Source organism: Bufo bufo, chromosome 5, assembly GCF_905171765.1.
Source record: "Bufo bufo chromosome 5, aBufBuf1.1, whole genome shotgun sequence".
Classification (NCBI taxonomy): Eukaryota; Metazoa; Chordata; class Amphibia; order Anura; family Bufonidae; genus Bufo; species Bufo bufo.
The window spans coordinates 404,357,288-404,373,708 of record NC_053393.1 but is presented as its reverse complement, the minus strand read 5'-3'; positions in this window follow the sequence as shown (position 1 = coordinate 404,373,708).

Genomic DNA, 16,421 nt, shown 5'->3' with positions numbered 1-16,421 from the left:
TTCTGTCTCTGATAAGTTGATCATGTAATACTCCAAACTCGCATGTAGTGGCTAGCTGCCTAAGCTTAGTCACATACTGATCTATAGTTTCCAATGGGCCTTGGTTTGTGGTATTGAATATGTACCTCTCATATACAGTCCTGATCAAAAGTTTAAGACCACTTGGAAAATGGCAAAAAATCATATTTAGCATGGCTGAATCTTAACAAGGTTCCAAGTAGAGCTTCAACATGCAACAAGAAGAAATGGGAGTGAGACAAAAACATTTTTGAGCATTCAATTTAATGAAAACAACGAATAAACTGAAAGAGGCTGTTTTTCAGCTGATCAAAAGTTTAGGACTACACCTCCAAAAAAAACTAAACCCCCCCAAAACAGAAATCCAACTTCCAAATATGAACTCAGTAATGAGTAGCTCCGCCGTTATTGTTTATCACTTCCAAAATTCGTTTCGGCATGCTTGATGCAAGCGTTTCCATGAGGTGAGTGGGAACATTTCTCCAAGTGGTGAAGACGGCCGCATGAAGGCCATCTACTGTCTGGAACTGTTGTCCATTTTTGTAAACTTCTCTTGCCATCCATCCCCAAAGTTTCTAAATTGGATTTAGATCAGGGCAACACGCAGGAAGGGCCAAAAGAATGATGTTATTCTCCTGGAAGAAGTCCCTTGTCCTGCGGGCATTGTGTACTGTAGCGTTGTCCTGTGGAAAAACCCAGTCGTTACCACACAGACGAGGGCCCTCAGTCATGAGGAATGCTCTCTGCAACATCTGGACATAGCCAGCGGCCGTTTGACGCCCCTGCACTTCCTGAAGCTCCATTGTTCCACTGAAGGAAAAAGCACCCCAGACCATTATGGCACCCCCTCCACTGTGGCGCGTAGAAAACATCTCAGGTGGGATCTGCTTGTCATGCCAGTAACGTTGGAAACCATCAGGACCATCAAGGTTAAATTTTTTCTCATCAGAGAATAAAACTTTCTTCCACCTTTGAATGTCCCATGTTTGGTGCTCTCTTGCAAAGTACAAACGAGCAGTTCTGTGGCGTTCAAGGAGACGAGGTCTTTAAAGACGTTTCTTGTTTTTGAAGCCCTTCAGTCTCAGATGCCGTCTGATGGTTATGGGGCTGCAGTCAGCACCAGTAAGGGCCTTAATTTGGGTTGAGGATCGTCCAGTGTCTTGACGGACAGCCAATTGGATCCTCCGGCTCAGTGCTGATGACATTTTTTTGGGTCTTCCACTTGACTTTTTTGTTCCATAACCCTCAGGATCATTTAAGAAATTCCAAATGACTGTCTTACTGCGTCCCACCTCAGCAACGATAACGCGCTGTGAGAGACCCTGCTTATTCAGTTCAACAACCCGTTGTGATGCCTTTGCCATCACAACGTGTGACTACCTGACAGAAAATGACAATGAATCCATAATTTGCACAGATTTGGCGTTTTAAAGGCATGTGGTCCTAAAATTTGGATCAGCTGAAAAACAGCCTGTTTCAGTTTAATCGTTATTTTCAATAAACCCCTTAAGGACTTATGACGTACCGGTACGGCATGTTTCGCGAGTCCTTAAGGACCCATGACGTGCCGGTACGTCATAACTTTAAAACTAAATTGCGGCGGGGGTTAATAGGAACAGGATTTTCGCTGAAATCATTCAGCGGGCATCCTGTCACAACGCCGGGGGGGGGGGGTCCCGTGACCCCCCCGTGTCGGCGATCGCTGCAAACCGCAGGTCGATTCAGACCTGCTGTTTGCGGCTTTACCTGTGGTTTGCAGCGGCGTGTGGCGGTGCCATCGGGTCCCCATGCGGCTGTAGGGGGGACCCGATGGCATGGAAGGCAGCACGATGCCTAAGGAAGGCATAGTCCTGCCTTCCGGTGACAAGCCTGTGAGATCCAGCCCCCTGGATCTCACAGGCCGGAAGCTGTATGAGTAATACACACAGTATTACTCATACAGCCAATGCATTCCAATACAGAAGTATTGGAATGCATTGTAAAGGATTAGACCCCCAAAAGTTCAAGTCCCAAAGTGGGCCAAAAAATAAAGTGAAAAAAAAGTTAAAAAAATAAAGTTTTCCCCCCCAAAAATTAAAAGTTTAAAGTAAAAATAAACAAAAACTGCATTTTCCCCAAATAAAGTTAAAAAAAAGTATACATAGTACCTCCGCGTCCGTATTGACCGGCTCTATAAACATATCACATGACCTAACCCCTCAGATGAACACCGTAAAAAAAAGTACAACAGCAAGCTATCAAAAAGACATTTGCCCACCAAAATAGTACCAATCTAACCTTCACCTCATCCCTCAAAAAATTTGCCCCTACCTGAGATAATCTCTCAAAAAATAAAAAAAACTATGGCTCAGAATATGGAGACACTAAAACATCATTTTTTTTGTTTTAAAAAAGCTGTTATTGTGTAAAACTTACATGAATTAAAATAAAGTATACATATTAGGCATCGCTGCGTCTGTATTGACCGGCTTTATAAAAATATCACATGACCTAACCCCTCAGATGAACACCGTAAAAAATAAAAAATAAAAACTGTGCTAAATAAACCATTTTTTGTCACCTTACATCACAAAAAGTGTAATAGAAAGCGATCAAAAAATCATATGCACCCCAAAATAGTGCCAATCAAACTGTCATCTCATCCCTCAAAAAATGAGACCCTACCTAAGATAATCGCCCAAAAACTGAAAAAACTATGGCTCTCAGAATATGGAGACACTAAAACATGATTTTTTTTTTGTTTCAAAAAAGAAAACATTGTGTAAAACGTACATGAATAAAAAAAAAGTATACATATTAGGTATCGCCGCATCCGTGACAACCTGGTCTATATAAATATCACATGATCTAACCTGTCAGATGAATGTTGTAAATAACAAAAAATAAAAACGGTGCCAAAACAGCTATTTCTTGTTACCTTGCCTCACAAAAAGTGTAATATAGAGCAACCAAAAATCATATGTACCCTAAACTAGTACCAACAATGCTGCCACCCTATCCCGTAGTTTCTAAAATGGGGTCACTTTTTTGGAGTTTCTACTCTAGAGGTGCATCAGGGGGGCTTCAAATGGGACATGGTGTCAAAAAAAACAGTCCAGCAAAATATGCCTTCCAAAAACCGTATGGCACTCCTTTCCTTCTGCACCCTGCCGTGTGCCAGTACAGCGGTTTATGACCACATATGGGGTGTTTCTGTAAACTGCAGAATCAGGGCCATAAATATTGAGTTTGGTTTGGCTGTTAACCCTTGCTGTGTACCTGGAAGAAAATTATTAAAATGGAAAATCTGCCAAAAAAGTTAAATTTTAAAATTGTATCTCTATTTTCCATTAATTCTTGTGGAACACCTAAAGGGTTAACGACCTTTGTAAAATCAGTTTTGAATACCTTGAGGGGTGTAGTTTCTTAGATGGGGTCACTTTTTTTGATTTTCTACTCTAGGGGTGCATCAGGGGGGCTTCAAATGGGACATGGTGTCAAAAAAAACAGTCCAGCAAAAGCTGCCTTCCAAAAACCATATGGCATTCCTTTCCTTCTGCACCCTGCCGTATGCCCGTACAGCGGTTTATGACCACATATGGGCTGTTTCTGTAAACTACAGAATCAGGGCCATAAAACACAATGTTTGTAAAATCAGTTTTGAATACCTTGAGGGGTGTAGTTTATAGAATAGGGTCATGTTTGGGTGGTTTATATTACATAAGCCTCGCAAAGTGACTTCAGACCTGAACTGGTCCCTAAAAATTGGGTTTTTGGAAGATTTGCTTCTAAACTTATAAGCCTTGTAACATCTCCAAAAAATAAAATATCATTCCCAAAATGATCCAAACATGAAGTAGACATATGGGGAATGTAAAGTAATAACTATTTTTGGAGGTATTACTATGTATTATAGAAGTAGAGAAATTGAAACTTGGAAATTTGCAATTTTTTACAAATTTTGGGAAAATTTGGTATTTTTTATAAATAATTTTTTTTTTTTTTACTTCATTTTGCCAGTGTCATGAAGTACAATATGTGATGAAAAAAACAATCTCAGAATGGCCTGGATAAGTCAAAGAGTTTTAAAGTTATCAGCACTTAAAGTGACACTGGTCAGATTTGCAAAAAATGGCCTAGTCCTTAAGGTGAAATAGGGCTGAGTCCTTAAGGGGTTAATTGAATGCTCAAAAAATGTTTTGTCTCACTCTCATTTCTTATTGTTGCATGTTAAAGCTCTACTTGGAACCTTGTTAAGATCCAACAATGTAAAATATGATTTTTTGCCATTTTTCAAGTGGTTTTAAACTTTTGATCAGGACTGTATGATGTTACGTGAAGGCATAAAATGACTCTGTAATGCATCCAGAGTTTTCTCTATGTCCTGCTTGTCGGCATCAGAGAGTGAGAGGTGCTGATAAATACGCAGACAGTCTCTCCCCATCACTGAGCGCAGTGTCGCTATCCTTACCTTGGAGTCTTTCCTATCAAGTTCAGTTAACTGGACATAATCTTCCCACTGGGATTTAAAATATGTCCAGTTAACTGCCAGGTCCCCTTTACAGTCCATGGGAGACGGCACAGGGAAGTTATTTTGCAGCCATTTTCTGTAACGTGGGTGTCTCTTATTAATACATTTCCAGAGAAACAATTCTTTAGATTTTTTGTTTCTAAAACACCAAAGCCCTCTCCACCTCTGACACCATGTTTCCTGAAGCCATGTAGGGTATTTCAACAACAACTTTATTCAGACACAAACAATATAACAAAGGTTATAAATTGTCATATCTATATAGCCTACAAGTGGCAGTAAACTTGTTAACATGTATAACTCCTAACAGCCATGATCCAGCAGAAGACTAGTGATGAGCGGCAGGTGCCATATTCGATTTCGACGAAATTCGCGAATATTCGATACAATATTCGTTTTATATTCGTCGAAATCGAATATTCGTCATTATTCTTGTTATCGCGATTAATATGCGATTTAAATAATCGCATATTGCGATTTTAACTTAAAGGCTACTCTCCTATTGAAATAGCAATGCGATTAATTCAAGTTATAATAATCGAATTTCAATTTTAACTTAGCACTGCTATATTCCATATTCGTTAATTCTAGCTTATTATGGAATATAGCAGTGCTAAGTTAAAATCGAAATTCGATTATTATAACTTGAAATTATTATTATTTTTTTTTTATTGTCATATTTTTTTCTTTCCCACTTCCCTAAAGTTGTTCTTACCTGTCCTTTGGATTCCTGGCTTCCTGGCTGCTCCAGTCAGTGCCCGTTGCCGCTTCTGCCAACTTCCGTGCTCATGGAGCTTCCCCATCACCATGGGAACGTCTCCATATACTAGAATGTACTGTCGGATTTGAGAATTACGTGAAAAATCGCAATTCGATTATTTCAAGTTATAATAATCGAATTTTGATTTTAACTTAGCACTGCTATATTTAATTCTAGCCTAAAATGGAATATAGCAGTGCTAAGTTAAAATCGAAATTCGATTATTATAACTTGAATTAATCGAATTGCGATTTCAACTTGGACCTGGTTTACTATGGTTGGCTTGGTAGAATTAGCGAATATGACGAATGTATTCGTCATAATCCACAAAACGAATATAACGAATGTATTCGTCATATTCCACAAAACGAAGATAACGAAGTATTCTGCATCTTCGTTTTAGCTACCTATTCATCAACTTCGCTAATTCTAGCAATCATATAGGAAAGTTTACTATAGAGACAGCTAAGTTTAATTCGCTATGCGATTATATTACTTTGCTTTTTTTTTATAAATAGAATAATTATAATAATTATCAGGTATTATAATTATTCTATTTATTTATTTTTAAAAAGCAGTCATATAATCGCATAGCGAATTAAACTTAGCTGTCTCTATAGTAAACTTTCCTATATGATTGCTAGAATTAGCAAAGTTGATGAATAGGTAGCTAAAACGAAAACGAATACATTCGTCATATTCGCTAATTCTACCAAGCCAACCATAGTAAACCAGGTCCAAGTTGAAATCGCAATTTGATTAATTCAAGTTATAATAATCGAATTTCGATTTTAACTTAGCACTGCTATATTCCATTTTAGGCTAGAATTAAATATAGCAGTGCTAAGTTAAAATCGAAATTTGATTATTATAACTTGAAATAATCAAATTGCGATTTTTCACGTAATTCTCAAATCCGACAGTACATTCTAGTATATGGAGCACGGAAGTCGGCAGAAGCGGCAACGGGCACTGACTGGAGCAGCCAGGAAGCCAGGAATCCAAAGGACAGGTAAGAACAACTTTAGGGAAGTGGGAAAGAAAAAAATATAACAATTAAAAAAAAAAAAAAAAAAAAAATAGTAATATTCGAAATATCGAATTTATATCACTATATTCGAAATATTTGCGAATTAGCAAATTGCCAATATTCCCTAAAAAAATTCGATATTCGAATATTCGTGCTCAACACTACAGAAGACCATGCGGACATTCCGTTCGATGTGGTTTTTAAGTTAATTGCTAATGATTACGTGATTTGGTGAGTAAAACTGCTGTTTGCAATGAGTAGGACCGTGGTACGGTTACATGGACGCCAAATTATGCAGTGGGTCCGGATATGGGTATATAAGTCTATAGTTTTTGTTTGTGACGCCAATTGCAGCCTGTGCAGGGTACAGTCTCAGGGCCCTTTAAGGTGCTGCATTTCACGTACCAGCTCAGGAATGCCAGTGTGGTGTAATGTCTCTGTGAGATAGTGGCAATAGTGTCAACGGTGTCTCCTACCTTGGTACGGCTGGACTCCTGGATCCTGGCTCACTTGCAATAAATGAGTGTGTTGCTAGTAGGAGTAATTGAGGGTTTTAGTAGCAATGAATGAGATCCAGACTTGAAATATAATTCAACTTGTCTTTACTGGAGGCAGCATTAATCCATATGAGTTACAGCAATAGTCTTGGGTCCCAGCAGGTATTGGCAATGTATGGCAGGGATCAATATCTCTTCTGCATCTATCATGTGCCTGGAGAATATGGCAGGAATCTGTCTTCTGCTCTGTCTATCTTCTGCTGTGTATGGGACTGACTAGCTGAGGAGGAATTTGGCTTCTCCTGGTCTCTGGATGGTACTCACAGTTAGCTCACAGGGAATGGTTCTTCCTGGAGTTCTGAAGGTGGCTGCTTGCTTGTCAACCAGCTGTGGCTGAAGGCTCAGACTGGGCATGAAGATCTTTGGTCTCAGCCGAGACTCGATCCTAGGTTGGTATCCTTATAACTAGGAGCTCCTACCAGCACAACCATCCCCAAGCAGGGGTGGCTGGCACACTCTAACTATAACTTCCTTCTCCTCCCCATGAGGCAGGACATGGGCCAGCCCACTTCTGCTCAAAGAGGGGGAGCTAAACTGGAATGTACTAGAAATGCTAAACTGTCTAAGTTCCTGGTAACATTGCTGCCACCTGCTGGTGTACATGTAAATTACAGCAAATATATATAACAGGCTTAGAAAATGCACATTTGTGAGTGTCGGGATTCGAACCCGTGACCAGCCACATCCCAGGCGGTAGCCCTGCTTACTAGGCTACAGTCCTCTCTGGACATTCCTCCCTGAAGCCTATTAGTTAACCTCAGTCTTGCCAAGCCTTGCTCATTACCCTTGATTCCCCACACCTGGTACTTCCCTATTTAAGTCCAGCCCCTTGCACTCCAGTTTGCTGATTATTGAGCTCCTGAGCCTTGATCAAGCTTCTCCTCATCCGCTGCTCCTGCTACAACTGGAAGTCCACTGCTGACCAGGAATTGCCTACCGACTACTCTTCTGCTTGACCCTACCTACTGAACTGCTACCACCGTTGCCATCCGGATTGTCTGACTACGCTTACTGCCGCCTGCCCTGACCCACCGCCTGCCTACCGACTACTCTTCTGCTTGACCCTACCTACTGAACTGCTACCACCGTTGCCATCCGGATTGTCTGACTACGCTTACTGCCGCCTGCCCTGACCCACTGCCTGCCTACCGACTACGCCTCTGCCAGACTTCCTGCACCTACTACCTGCCTGCGGTCCTTGCCACTGGGCTCCACTCCTACCTCCAGCCAGCGGTCCTCTGACTCAGGTGAGCCTCAGTACAGGACTGTTACAGAATAATCAGCCACACTATGGAGTCCGCAATGGCCACTCTGCGTAAGCAGGTCTCCGAACTTCAAGATTTTGGTACTACATTTCAGGAGAAATTTGCCCAGCTCCAAGGCGTAGTCCAAAGCCAACAGAGGGAGATTATTGAACTACAGAGGCAACTCCTGGACGTTCGCGGCGCGCCCGCAGACACCCGCATGCCACTCCCATCAAGATTCAGCGGCGACAGACGCCAGTATCGGGGGTTTCTAAACCAATGCCGCATCTATTTTCAGATGTACCCGGCCCCCTTCACCACTGAGAAAAAGAAGGTGCTATTCGTGGTCAATCTCCTGACGGATGAAGCATTAGCATGGGCATCACCATACGTGGAGACTAACAGTCAGCTCCTGGACAACCTAAACAACTTTATCACCGCCATGAGCCAAGTCTTCGATGACCCCAACCGCTGTGCGACAGCCGAGGCGCGACTACATGGTCTGCGGCAAGGGAGACGCTCCGTCGCCGAATACACCGCCGAGTTTCGCCGTTGGGTCACGGACACCACCTGGAACCCAGCGGCACAGAGAAGCCAATTCCGGCGAGGCCTGTCAGAATTAATAAAGGACGAACTCGCCAGAGTTGAGGCCCCGGACCATCTGGATGACTTCATTCAGTTATGCATCCGGATAGATCAAAGACTCTCCGAGAGGAAGAAAGAAAGACTCTGGTCCTCGGACCACAGACCCACTTACTCCTTCTCTTCCACCGCCCAGCGCGACCCCCAGCCAGTAACTGAACCTATGCAGGTTGACGCTCTACGTAGGTCTCTATCCACAGCTGAGAAGGAGAGAAGGCTGGCCGAAAACCTCTGCCTCTACTGTGGGGAGCCGGGTCATTTTGCCATCAAATGTCCTCATAAGATCCGAAAGACTATTGCCGTCACGGAGCTAAAGGAGCAACCACAGACTCCAACCCCGCCAGCAGCCCCGGAAAATAACAACACGGCGGCTCATGGATCCCACTTCATCGTCCCCATCCTCATCGACATTGAGGGGCGACAACTCCCCTGTTCAGCGATGTTAGACTCCGGGGCGGGAGGCAACTTCATGGACCTAACCTTCGCCCGCGAAAAGAACATTCCACTGACAATCAAGGCAGCCCCCGTTGACCTGGAAACCGTCGACGGATCCCCACTCTCCTCGGGGCCGGCCACTCACGAGACCACCGAACTACAACTCCTCATTGAACCTGATCACCGTGAAAAGATCCACTTCTCTCTGATCGCCTCCCCGAAGTTCCCAGTGATCTTGGGCATCCCATGGTTGACCACCCACAACCCCTCGGTGGACTGGGAAACCCGCTGCATACGATTCCCATCCGAGTTCTGCACGCTAAATTGCTCCCACAAACCCGTCCTTCCACCCGAAGACACCACCATCTCAAAACTATCCGTCAAGGATCTGCTACCCCCTCAATACCGTGAGTTCCAGGATGTCTGCGACAAGAAAAACGCAGACAAGCTGCCACCACACCGACCCTATGACTGCCCTATAGAACTGTTGCCCGGGGCCGAAATACCCTTTGGCAGTATCTACTCCCTCTCAGAGCCTGAACTCAAGGCCCTGAAAGAGTACCTGGACGAGGACCTGAGGAAGGGGTTCATCCGGCCCTCCACCTCCCCCGCGGGAGCCCCCTTTTTCTTCGTAGAGAAAAAAGACTCCTCCCTGCGTCCCTGCATAGACTACAGAAAGCTTAATGACATAACCGTAAAAAACCGGTACCCACTCCCACTGATTTCCGAACTCCTTGAGAGACTCCGGGAAGCGAAGATCTTCACCAAACTCGACCTTCGAGGGGCCTACAACCTCGTCCGAATCCGCCCTGGGGACGAATGGAAGACCGCCTTCCGGACACGTTATGGTCATTTTGAGTACCTGGTCATGCCTTTCGGACTCTGCAATGCTCCCGCCACCTTCCAGCACTTCATTAACGACGTCCTCAGGGACATGCTGGATCTGTTTGTAGTCGTTTACCTGGACGACATCTTGATCTTCTCTGAAGACCTCGAGCAGCACCGCGAACACGTCCGCAGGGTACTGCAGAGACTCAGACAGAACTCTCTCTATATCAAGCTAGAGAAATGCGAGTTTGAGCGAACCACCACTCAGTTCCTCGGATACATCATCTCCCCAGAGGGCCTAAGTATGGACCCGGGGAAGGTCCAAGCTGTGATGAACTGGCCCATTCCGAAAAACGAGAAGGAGATACAAAGATTCATTGGCTTCGCCAACTTCTATCGGAAGTTTATCCGGAACTTCTCCAAGGTCATATCACCAATCACCCAACTCACCAAGAAGGCAGTCCCCTTCTCCTGGACACCCGAGGCCCAGGAGGCCTTCACCAAGTTGAAACTCCTCTTCACTTCTGCCCCAATCCTAATCCACCCGAACCCCGAGCTCCCATTTACAGTTGAAGTGGATGCATCAGACTCTGCGGTGGGGGCAGTTTTGTCACAACGGACAGGGGAGAGGATGCTATTACACCCGTGCGCATATTTCTCCCGCCAGATGTCCCCCTCCGAGAAGAACTATGACATCGGGAACAAAGAACTGCTGGCGATCAAGGATGCCTTCTCCGAGTGGAGACACCTGCTGGAGGGAGCCACCAACTCCATAATTGTACTAACTGACCACAAGAACCTCGAGTTCATCCGCAGCGCTAAGAGACTCTCAGCCAGACAGGCCAGATGGAGCCTATTCTTTTCCCGCTTCAACTATCTCATCACCTATCGCCCTGGATCAAAAAACGGCAAGGCTGACGCCCTCTCCAGAATGTTTTCCGAGCCCTCACAGAGTAACAAGGGCCAAAATAACATCTTACCCGAGAGAAGGGTCGTAGGGGCCACCTACTCTAAAGAACTCCTGGGCACAATCAAAGAAGGATACGAAAATGACCCCTTCCTCGCCCACCCCACAAGGAATATCAGCCTTACGTTTAAGAACGGTCATTGGTTTCATCAGGACCTACAACTATATGTACCAGAAATCGCACGGCTCGAAGTGCTCAAATTCAACCATGACTCCAAGCTGGCCGGCCATTTTGGCATAAAAAAGACCCAGGAGCTTCTCTCCCGCTCCTTCTGGTGGCCAACATACAAGGAGGACATCAAGAGGTACATCTCCTCGTGCGCGGTCTGTGCCCGCAATAAGACTCTTCGTTCCTCCCCTGTGGGTCTGTTACAACCCCTCCCTATTCCCTCCCGCCCCTGGGGCTCGATCTCCATGGACTTTGTGGTAGACCTTCCTCCTTCAAAAGGGATGAACACTATCCTGGTCGTGGTCGACCGTCTCACCAAGATGGCCCATTTCATCCCCTACAAAGGCCTACCCACAGCCAAACAGACGGCCGATCTTATCCTCAGAGAGATCTTCAGGCTGCATGGGATCCCGGACGACGTGGTCTCCGACCGAGGCGTACAATTTGCCTCAAAGTTCTGGAAGAACTTCTGCCTGGCGCTCGGGGTTAAAGTGAACCTGTCCTCTGCTTTCCACCCTCAGTCAAACGGGCAGACGGAGAGAACTAATCAGACCCTAGAGCAATACCTACGCTGTTTCAGCTCCCACCTGCAGGATGACTGGCTGGATCATCTCCCCACGGCCGAGTTCGCCTACAACAATGCTGAGCACAGCTCAACCAAGCACAGCCCCTTCTTTGCTAACACAGGCTTGCACCCGGTGTTCATTCCCCACCTACCCGTCGCCTCCACCCTCCCAGCTGTGGCCGAACGCCTAACAACCCTACAGGAGGCACAAAAGAACATTATTGACAACCTCCAGCTTGCCCAGAGGCGCTTTAAACAGGGAGCAGACAGACGTCGCAAACCCACCCCGGGCTTCCATGTGGGAGACAAGGTGTGGCTGTCCACCAGGAACCTCAGATTGAAGGTCCCCTCCAAAAAATTTGCCCAAAGATACATGGGTCCGTTCCGGATCACTGCACAAATCAACGAGGTCACTTTCCGTCTCGACCTTCCGGACTCCATTAGGGTGCACCCTGTCTTCCATTGCTCTCTCCTCAAGCCATACGTGGAGAACACCTTCACAGGCCGCCACTCTCCCCCTCCACCACCCGTGAGGGTACAGGGTGAAGAAGAATATGTTGTCGCAAAGATTCTCGACTCCAGGATCCACCGGGGAAGACTACAATACCTAATTGGGTGGAAGGGTTACCCTCCTGAGGATAACTCCTGGGAGCGAGAAGAAAATGTCCACGCCCCCAGACTGGTAAAAGAGTTCCACCAACGGCACCCCGGTAAGCCTGCCCCTGCGGTGCCCGGAGGTCACCTTGGAAGGGGGGGAGTACTGTCGGGATTCGAACCCGTGACCAGCCACATCCCAGGCGGTAGCCCTGCTTACTAGGCTACCGTCCTCTCTGGACATTCCTCCCTGAAGCCTATTAGTTAACCTCAGTCTTGCCAAGCCTTGCTCATTACCCTTGATTCCCCACACCTGGTACTTCCCTATTTAAGTCCAGCCCCTTGCACTCCAGTTTGCTGATTATTGAGCTCCTGAGCCTTGATCAAGCTTCTCCTCATCCGCTGCTCCTGCTACAACTGGAAGTCCACTGCTGACCAGGAATTGCCTACCGACTACTCTTCTGCTTGACCCTACCTACTGAACTGCTACCACCGTTGCCATCCGGATTGTCTGACTACGCTTACTGCCGCCTGCCCTGACCCACCGCCTGCCTACCGACTACTCTTCTGCTTGACCCTACCTACTGAACTGCTACCACCGTTGCCATCCGGATTGTCTGACTACGCTTACTGCCGCCTGCCCTGACCCACTGCCTGCCTACCGACTACGCCTCTGCCAGACTTCCTGCACCTACTACCTGCCTGCGGTCCTTGCCACTGGGCTCCACTCCTACCTCCAGCCAGCGGTCCTCTGACTCAGGTGAGCCTCAGTACAGGACTGTTACAGTGAGGGAATTATGTGAACTTACACAAGATGACAGCACAAATACACTTAATAGATTGTAGCGGGGTAAAAGAGTTTAGTAACATAACTCTGGGATGTTACATGTTTATCTGAAAAATCTTGTGACTGTTAAAGGTTGATTCTAGAGTTGAGCGAACACCTGGATGTTCGGGTTCGAGAAGTTCGGCTGAACTTCCCGGAAATGTTCGGGTTCGGGATCCGAACCCGACCTGAACTTCGTCCTGAACCCGAACCCCATTGAAGTCAATGGGGACCCGAACTTTTGGGCACTAAAAAGGCTGTAAAACAGCCCAGGAAAGGGCTAGAGGGCTGCAAAAGGCAGCAACATGTAGTTAAATCCCCTGCAAACAAATGTGGATAGGGAAATGAATTAAAATAAAAATTAAATAAATAAAAATTAACCAATATCAATTGGAGAGAGGTCCCATAGCAGAGAATCTGGATTCATGTTAGCAGAGAATCAGTCTTCATGTCATAGCAGAGAATCAGGCTTCACGTCACCCACCACTGGAACAGTCCATTGTCACATATTTAGGCCCAGGCACCCAGGCAGAGGAGAGATGTCCCATAACAGAGATTCAGGCTTCATGTCAGCAGAGAATCAGTCTTCATGTCATAGCAGAGAATCAGGCTTCATGTCACCCACCACTGGAACAGGCCACTGTCAGATTTTTTTAGGCCCCGGCACCCAGACAGAGGAGAGAGGTCCCATAACAGAGATTCAGGCTTCATGTCAGCAGAGAATCAGTCTTCATGTCATAGCAGAGAATCAGGCTTCATGTCACCCACCACTGGAACAGGCCACTGTCAGATATTTTTAGGCCCCGGCACCCAGACAGAGGAGAGAGGTCCCATAACAGAGATTCAGGCTTCATGTCAGCAGAGAATCAGTCTTCATGTCATAGCAGAGAATCAGGCTTCACGTCACCCACCACTGGAACAGTCCATTGTCACATATTTAGGCCCAGGCACCCAGGCAGAGGAGAGAGGTCCCATAACAGAGATTCAGGCTTCATGTCAGCAGAGAATCAGTCTTCATGTCATAGCAGAGAATCAGGCTTCATGTCACCCACCACTGGAACAGGCCACTGTCAGATATTTTTAGGCCCCGGCACCCAGACAGAGGAGAGAGGTCCCATAACAGAGATTCAGGCTTCATGTCAGCAGAGAATCAGTCTTCATGTCATAGCAGAGAATCAGGCTTCATGTCACCCACCACTGGAACAGGCCACTGTCAGATATTTTTAGGCCCCGGCACCCAGACAGAGGAGAGAGGTCCCATAACAGAGATTCAGGCTTCATTTCAGCAGAGAATCAGTCTTCATATCATAGCAGAGAATCAGGCTTCATGTCACCCACCACTGGAACAGGCCACTATCAGATATTTTTAGGCCCCGGCACCCAGACAGAGGAGAGAGGTCCCATAACAGAGATTCAGGCTTCATGTCAGCAGAGAATCAGTCTTCCTATCATAGCAGAGAATCAGGCGTCATGTCACCCACCACTGGAACAGGCCACTGTCAGATATTTTTAGGCCCCTGGCACCCAGACAGAGGAGAGGTTCATTCAACTTTGGGTTGCCCCGCAATATAATGGTAAAATGAAAATAAAAATAGGATTGAATGAGGAAGTGCCCTGGAGTACAATAATATATTGTTAAGGGGAGTTAGTTAATGTCTAATCTGCACAAGGGATGGACAGGTCCTGTGGGATCCATGCCTGGTTCATTTTTATGAACGTCAGCTTGTCCACATTGGCTGTAGACAGGCGGCTGCGTTTGTCTGTAATGACGCCCCCTGCCGTGCTGAATACACGTTCAGACAAAACGCTGGCCACCGGGCAGGCCAGCACCTCCAAGGCATAAAAGGCTAGCTCTGGCCACGTGGACAATTTGGAGACCCAGAAGTTGAATGGGGCCGAACCATCAGTCAGTACGTGGAGGGGTGTGCACAGGTACTGTTCCACCATGTTATTGAAATGTTGCCTCCTGCTAACACGTTCCGTATCAGGTGGTGGTGCAGTTAGCTGTGGCGTGGTGACAAAACTTTTCCACATCTCTCCCATGCTAACCCTGCCCTCAGAGGAGCTGGCCGTGACACAGCTGCGTTGGCGACCTCTTGCTCCTCCTCTACCTTCGCCTTGGGCTTCCACTTGTTCCCCTGTGACATTTGGGAATGCTCTCAGTAGCGCGTCTACCAACGTGTGCTTGTACTCGTGCATCTTACTATCACGCTCCAGTGCATGAAGTAAGGTGGGCACATTGTCTTTGTACCGTGGATCCAGCAGGGTGGCAACCCATTAGTCCGCACACGTTAAAATGTGGGCAACTCAGCTGTCGTTGCGCAGGCACTGCAGCATGTAGTCGCTCATGTGTGCCAGGCTGCCCAGAGGTAAGGACAAGCTGTCCTCTGTGGGAGGCGTATCGTCATCGTCCTGCGTTTCCCCCCAGCCACGCACCAGTGATGGGCCCGAGCTGCATTGGGTGCCAGCCCGCTGTGAACCTGCTTCATCCTCATCCTCCTCCACCTCCTCCTCATCCTCGTCCTCCTCATCCTCCAGTAGTGGGCCCTGTCTGGCCACATTTGTACCTGGCCTCTGGTGTTGCAAAAAACCTCCCTCTGAGTCACTTCGAAGAGACTGGCCTGAAAGTGCTAAAAATGACCCCTCTTCCTCCTCCTCCTCCTGGGCCACCTCCTCTTCCATCATCGCCCTAAGTGTTTTCTCAAGGAGACATAGAAGTGGTATTGTAACGCTGATAACGGCGTCATCGCCACTGGCCATGTTGGTGGAGTGCTCGAAACAGCGCAACAGGGCACACAGGTCTCGCATGGAGGCCCAGTCATTGGTGGTGAAGTGGTGCTGTTCCGCAGTGCGACTGACCCGTGCGTGGTGCAGCTGAAACTCCACTATGGCCTGCTGCTGCTCGCACAGTCTGTCAAGCATGTGCAAGGTGGGGCACGTCGCATATGAGGCGGTGAGCGGGAAGGCCGAAGTTACGCTGTAGCGCAGACAGGCGAGCAGCGGCAGGATGTGAACGCCGGAAGCGCGAACAGGCGGCCCGCACTTTATGCAGCAGCTCTGACATGTCGGGGTAGTTGTGAATGAACTTCTGCACCACCAAATTCAGCACATGCGCCAGGCAAGGGATGTGCGTCAAACCGGCTAGTCCCAGAGCTGCAATGAGATTTCGCCCATTATCGCACACCACCAGGCCGGGCTTGAGGCTCACCGGCAGCAACCACTCGTCGGTCTGTTGTTCTATACCCCCCACAACTCCTGTGCGGTGTGGGGCCTGTC